At 31.7% G+C, this 7,701-nt stretch overlaps 1 long non-coding RNA gene across 1 annotated transcript; it reads left to right on the top strand.

Annotated features, from left to right (window-relative positions):
* The first annotated feature begins 2,109 nt into the window (after positions 1-2,109).
* LOC104226416 (uncharacterized) lies at positions 2,110-4,770 on the top strand. The gene is made up of 3 exons (XR_710838.2): positions 2,110-2,543; positions 3,073-3,149; positions 4,573-4,770. It is a non-coding gene; the product is annotated as an uncharacterized lncRNA (long non-coding RNA).
* Positions 4,771-7,701: the final 2,931 nt, after the last annotated feature.

Genomic DNA, 7,701 nt, shown 5'->3' with positions numbered 1-7,701 from the left:
TGGCCTTAAGTGAATGAAAATGTTTGTTGCACTTTAGACTTTTTGGCCTTAAGTGCATCTGAAGTGCAATTTTTTACGTCAAACTTATTGGCCTTAAGTGTATCTGAAGTGCAATTTGTTGGTATTATTAATCTTGTTAATGCAAAGCCAAAGATTTCTTTGTGGTCCCTTTTCTTTCTTTACTTCTTTGTCTTTTGTGAGAGACAAAGTGTCCCTCATTAGTGGCGGAAAGTCTTTTCCTTCTCTTTATATTGAATTACTCTTTGTTGGACTTGTAAAGAGCTAGTAAAAGAGAGTGGTATCGCGCACATGAGAAGTTCATTCTGAAGGCAAAATGGGTCTATATGCTCCCCTTGCGCGTGAGATATACGTGAGGCCTATTCCAAACATGGTTTTGCTAAAATTATTTCTTCATTTTTGAGTTTACTAGAATATGTCCAAATTCATTTTCTTTGAATTGAATTTTGTAACGTTTCATTTATTTCTTTGTAACTGCCATGCTTTAATTTCTGTAATAGTTGTGTTTAATTCTTGTAACAGCTGTGGTTAATTTTGTAACAACTCCATTTTAATTTCTGTAACAGCTACAGATTAATTTCTTCATCTGTAACTGTCCAATAGCTTTGCCTTAAAAAGGCAGTCTTCTTTGTGAATTGTATATCTGATACAAAAAACACCTTCACCTCTCTTTTCTTCAACCGAATTCTGGGTAATTGTTTAGTGCAAATTCCAAGCTTTCAGCCACGAGTGCACGTGTTTGGAGGTGCTGTGGAACCTTGGGGAGCGATCGGTCTTAATAATTTGTACCCAGTGGGGCGAAATCGCTTTTAAGACAGTGACTTGCCACGACACAATATTTTTTGATAAGTTGTTCTTCTTTCCTTCTTGTTCTTAGTCAATATTATCTACTAATTTTACTTACACAATTTTTTCACTTCAGACTTATTAGCCTTAAGTGCATGACACCATTAGCTGCATTTCAGACCTATTTGGCCTTAAGAGCATTTGAAGTATAATTTTTTCACTTCAGGCATTTTTTTAACTTTAGACTTGATAAGTCTGATATTGATCGTAAAGTGAGTACACTTGCAAATATTTTTGCAAAGTGGGTATAAATTCAATTGTGACCCCAAAATCGGATATAGATGCAAAAGCCCCAATTTTCATGGACAAATATGATTTTCAAAAAAAGATTCTGAAAAAAAGGATAAAAAACCTACCGGTCCTTAATTTTTGCTTATCATTTTCGTTTTTCTTTATTACTTGTAATGCTGCTCAGCTGCTGCTGTTGATTTCTAATGCATAATCGAGAAAATATTACTCGAAAATTTAATATTTGACCTTCTAAATGCATAATTTACAATGGTTTGCAAGAAAATTTGAAAAGACTTTTTTTCGTTGAAGGCTAACGATGGATTTATGATTGAAATGTGTGATTTAAACCAAGTCATATACTTGTTTAGCTAGCTACGATTTAGCACGTTTAAAACTATAAATATAAAAGGTGTTACTATAAATGAAAAGAAAAATGTTTCACAATATATATATGTCTTTTCCTAAATAAAATTATATCCCATACTCCAAATTGATTTTGGCACAGTTGAATAAGTATTGAGTACCTCTTTACAATATATCATCATATCATATTCATCATATCATATATATATTATACTAAAAGTAAGAAGCTCCTACCTTCAAAATTGAATTACAATAATATCCTTAAAAACGGAGTTACATTTTTGCCCTTGAAAAATAAAAGCTTTCAATCAAATAATATATGAATTATATTAGAATTTAGCGGCTTACGCTATAGTACTTTAATGCTTCATTAAATCAATTCAACAAATACAATTAGGTTTGAGGCCATTCTTATTCTTCTTTAATTAATCCCAGAAACGTTCTCCATCAACTGCTCCCAAAATTGAATGTCATCATGATTACCATTTTATGAGAATTGATTTGCTGGTTTTTTGTGCCCCCTTCAATCACTGTATGTTAAAGCCACAATATCTTTATTAAATTAATTGGGGTTAAATAAAGGCATTGATTGCTGCTTGCTTCCGTTTATTTTCCCTAATAAAGTCATAGGTAACTGTTTGCTTTTCTTAATCTAATGAGAAGAGACAAATTCTTCTGCTTTGGTTTTTGAGTTTCTTCTGCTACTATCATTTTAAGAACGATTGAAATCATAAGCCAAATTAAACTATGGAGAATACCGAAAAATACGAGCAAGCAATTACACGTGAGCAGGTGTGTTCATTCCTTTATTTATTACTTGCAGTCATTTCTCTCTTTATACCATGGTAACACCTTTTTATGTTTTTTATTCATAGCAATGTAAATTTTCATAATGAAAGTACTAATTGTTTCTATCCTTCATATTCAATGTCAATAACTTCTTTTCACAGCCTTTTCACATTCTTCACCGCAGGTGCACAATAAGGTGTCTTTGTCTATACTCCCATCATCCTTGTTGTATTCATTATGCCAGAAATTTCTTTTTTTCGAGAAGAGTCTATTTTACTCACCAGTATTTGCAATAGGTATATCTGTTTCTATTAGTTTATGCTGCAAATATTGTCTTCTCTTCAGTCCTTTTGGTCATAGCTAGCAACAAACTTTTCTTGATTATGCGATTTCTTGAAAAGTTCTAAAGTTAAACATGGTATTAATAATGTAAAAAGTCATGTAGAAGGTGTGGAGCATGATAACTTGACATGGAGAATTTTTAAAACTGTACATGACCTTTATATTGCCATATTATACTCAACTAACATATGTTGCAATTGTAGACTTTACTTAAGTAGTTTTTGGGCCATAGCTAATTAAACATTGTAGTACTTGGGGCAGAATGTGTTTCTTGTGGATTATTTGATATTGTCACGGCAAATTTTATTATGTTCCATATTACCTTAAATCAGTTACTCCATTTAGAAAACACGCCAAACGTGAATATATGACATGATGGTGTGATTCCCTTGAATACATCTATTCTGCTTGTATCTCATGTGTGGATGCTAACCTGCTGACCCACCAGGAGCCTGATATTTTGTGTGCTCTTTAATGTTGCAGGTTCACCATCTTGGTGGTTGATTTTTGTCATATAGAATGTATAACTGCTCATGGATCTATTTAAGTTCAGTGTTCAGGTAATCTCTCGGGAGCTTCTCATATTGTATTTAAATTCGTCATATGCATTAAACCTTAATTTTGTATTATAATCCTTTTATCAGGTTTCTTGGTTATGATTGGTAATAATTTTACGCTTTCGTCATTACCTTTTAAACATTGTTAAGATATTCTTTGGTAAATACATGCATATGTTGATTGAGTATTTTGCAGCTACAATTATTCAGTATTTAATATTTCATATTTTTTTTAAGATGTGGTTTGCATTCTAATAAAAGTGAAAGCACTAAATGGAGAAGGACGAAGCAAAAGGAGAGAAGTAATATAGTTACAAACGAATTAAAGGCAAGTTACCAGTTATTAGACGCTCATGATTTGAACTTTACTACATGCAATATAAGTGGAATGTAACTCTAATGATACTCAATTTTAACTATATAGATATGATTGGAAAACTTGGACTTTATGGGGAGACTTGACTGGAGGGGAAAATTGTTAGAGAGTATTGAAAATTCAAAATTAATGGTAGCCTTCTGTGATGTTAAAAGCTCTACTTACTAAGGTGTAAATCACCTATATATTTCCATATTATTTTAGACAACATGAAGGTTGTTGATCCTTTTTAAATATGAACTTTGTTCTTTCGAGGACTCCTGTTAGTAGCGTGCTAATTATCCCAATATGTGAGAAGGCCAAAGATCTCAACAGATGGTAAATAGTAGATTTCACTTTTCACTTATTTCCTCCCCACATGTTAGATATATGGAACATTCTTTTAAAAGAAAGTTTAACAATACATGAATGACAATGTAAAGGAAAACAAGATAAACATAAGTTTAATGCTAAGTAAACTAATGCAAAGAGTTAGAGAAGTCAAAATCACTGATATAGGGATGGCTCAATTGCCAACTTGAAGGTACATTTTCCTGCCAAAATCTAACACAATGTATCCTACATTTATATGTTTACAATCTAACAAAATGACCCTGCTAATTTACGTATAGAATATACATTGTACGTTCAATGCCAAAATTGCCGACATCAATAGTAACAATACCCATGGTATCATGCTTGCAAGAAATGCCACACACGAGTGCCACTTGTGGCTACTTTATGATAGAAAATATTGATTATGTGGAAAGGTAAGACACATAGACATATATATTATCTAGAACAAGCAGTTGAAGAGTCAATGATCTAATCACTGAATTGTGCTTTAGATATAGGTTAAAGTTTGGTGTTTCTGTTGTACAACAATATATAAGTATTACGTTGTTTTATGGTGCATTATACTTCTTTGGCTGCAACATCAAGGAATATGTTAACTCAACATCTTAAAAGGTAAAACTCCTACATTACTTAAAGGATCCTTCAGGTTGTACAAGTTCTCCATATGTTTTAGTCAATATTTAAACTAATGTATTTGGCTTTTTACTACTACAGAAAGAGGAATCTAAGTTGGTATTGAGTAATGGAGAAGAATTCAGTATCCTCGTGAAGATTGATGGAAAAATGGCAAAAGAAGATAGGAACAACGATTTGGTGGTTGAGGAGATACTTGAAGTTTGAAAAGATGTTCCAACTGATGGAATTGACGTTGATGCACAGTTAATATTATCACTATCGTTTAAAAACTCTGTACTTCTACACAAGGGACACACGTGAGTTCAGAAACTAGTATATATATATATATATATATATATATATATATATATATATATATATATAGACACACACTCATATACTTGCCAACAGCAGCTCTTTGCATTTTGTTTCATTATTAATACAAAGCTTAAATGACAAACATATAAATAAGAAAAGACTGACGAAACCACTGAAATTAAATTGAAATCTTAGAACCTACATGAAGGTTTATCTTCTAATAGAGTAGCATTATACCAGCAAGTACAACATATCCAGCAGTCACTACAATCACTGTCAGAAGTGCAAGAATTCCAACAAGTATTAAGTTGTGGGAATAACCTCCTCGTAATTCTTGAGAGGTCATGCTTAACATCGAGTGTAGCCATGAATTGTGTCTTTGAGATCCACGACATGTTGACTGAAATATTTCATCATCATAGTTATAAAATAAAATTATAAACGGTACATCATTATAAAACATGCATGTCGAAATGTCATGGATAAAGATGCATGCATATTCTTGCATACATATAAATATGTATATAGTCTCACATATGTACCTAAATACATAATTGAAAGCAAGCAGAATCAAAATTTAAAGATAGTAAAAATAGATACTAACCAGTGATTGCTATAAGAAGAACAATGAAAATAGAACAAAGCTTAAACAATGTCATGATTGAAAATTTGAAATTATACTTCTCTTTGCTTTCCGGTGGTCATAATTTATAGACCTCCACTTTAATTATGAACTAGCTGTCAAGCACGTGCTATAGTTGTTTCTTTTTAGTTTTTCTCCTTAATTTAATAAATTCTTTAATTTAGTTTTATGCTCAAGATCTGCTTCTGTTGACATCCCCTTAAATAATCAGTCTATATTTTAAAGTCTCATTGCATGGAACTTCTCCAAAAAATAACATACCGTGAATTGTGCTTCTTATTTTGTCCCCTATAAATTGATTACTTGATCTTGGATCCATTATTTTCGTAAGATGCATGTGATAAATGAATATGAACCGGATTGATAATATTTGTAATACAAGTTGGCAACTAAAATATTCTAGTAAGCAATCCATAGTCACCTTTTTGAAAGGAATAAAATAATAGTAAAATATATACATGAGAATTGTACTTACTGAGTACTTATTATCATCCATAGTTGCTCGAATCTCGAGGAATTCTTCAAACTAATGGTAAACTTTTAGTGAGCTAGGCATAATTTCCCTTCTATAAATCGTATTACTTTATGCGAGATACGTTGAGATAGGCAATAGGTGGAGCTCCCTTTTTAAAAACCGTATTACTTTACGCAAGATACATTACAGGATCATGTACTGATATATAGATCAAATTTGAAAGAAAATACGGGCCAAATTGATCTATTATAATATGTGGAACTGAAGTTGAGAATCAAAATCATAAAGCTATACTTAGAGAAAACACAACAACTAATATATAATGAAAGGAACTTTGCATTCCATCTAATTAATGATGTTTAATTCTACAAATTGTTGGGATATATACTATTAACCATGAGTTTGGTTTAGATATAGTATTTATTATGAAATAATTGTTTATTCAGTTTTAATAAAGTTTTAAATAGATCATATAATAGTCTGTGTCCTTTGCTTATATAGTAGATGATTTAGTGTATAGAGTTTAGCTTATACACGGAAGATTAAATCATCGGTTCTTATAAGTATAAAGTTTGAGTTCACAATCTAATGATGGAATTGGACAAACCATCAGGAATGATTGTAGCACAAGATTAAATATAATTAATCTTGATTATGGGAATGGTTTCATTCCAACTTCTTGTGCTAGTACATTTTGTATGTATTGAACGGACCAGGTAGAGATAAGTATTTTATACTGACTTAATAAAATAAACTCTCTAGCCATTAAATGTACTTATACTCTTAATCTTGATATAATTATTATTAGCTGTGTATATTATTATTGTTTTGATTTATTAAAAGGCGAGATTCTTTCGTGGGTCAATATGCCTGGTAAATTGGATAATAATAATATACATTGGCGAAGTAATAGTTAGTTGATGGAATCCATGTCTCAGTTTAGAGATTGATGATATACCTTTATGAAAGCTTATAAGTTTTCATGTGTAAACCCGACCGGTGGATTTTGTATCCGACACATGAAATAAGTTAAGCGAAAGTCTAAAGGAAATAATCAATAAATTAAATCGTCAGTAATTTAATTTAATTGATTCGTATCTGAATCTTAACATGGGGAGTTAAATAAGATTTAATGGATGAATTTCGAAATTGAATAAGGAGTGTAATTACGAATTTTTAGTGGAATAATTCGTAATTAATTATGGTGGATATTAATTTCGAAAATTACAAATTAATTCCATAATTGGAAGCCTTGTTAATTAAATTCTGTGGTCCCTACTGTGCCTAAATAATAGGAAATAAAGGAATCCTTTTTCTGGTGGAAAAGAAAACCTAACAGGTTTTGGAAAAGGGTCTTAACCCTTAAAACTTGTGCTATAAATACATAAGGTTTTCCACCTAGAGGGATGAGTACATGGTGGCTGAAATTTTCAGCCAAGTTTTCCTAGAAATTTCGCCCACACGAAATTGCTATTTTCGGGTATTATTTGGGTAACACAGTAGAAGACCGTGGAACGTTCGAGGATCATGATTGTGCGGGTGATGGAGATTCCATTGAGAAGTTATGGAACTGAAGGCTCACGTGGTAGAAGAGATATGTTCACGCTTCAAGAGGTAACCCGTGAAATCCCGTTTATGTTAGTTGTCTAAATTACATGTGATTTTGATACTGGGATTGATTCTGCTGCATATAATAATCCATCACAAATGACTAGTCTATCTTTGTATTAAAGCATAACAAATTTGGGAGGAAGAGAAATGAGTAGTGTGGTGCAAAGCATCCTTTGATTCC

This window comes from Nicotiana sylvestris, chromosome 4 (genome assembly GCF_000393655.2).
Source record: "Nicotiana sylvestris chromosome 4, ASM39365v2, whole genome shotgun sequence".
NCBI lineage: Eukaryota > Viridiplantae > Streptophyta > Magnoliopsida > Solanales > Solanaceae > Nicotiana > Nicotiana sylvestris.
Note: the sequence above shows the minus strand (reverse complement) of the source record. Positions and strands in the feature narration are given on the sequence as shown.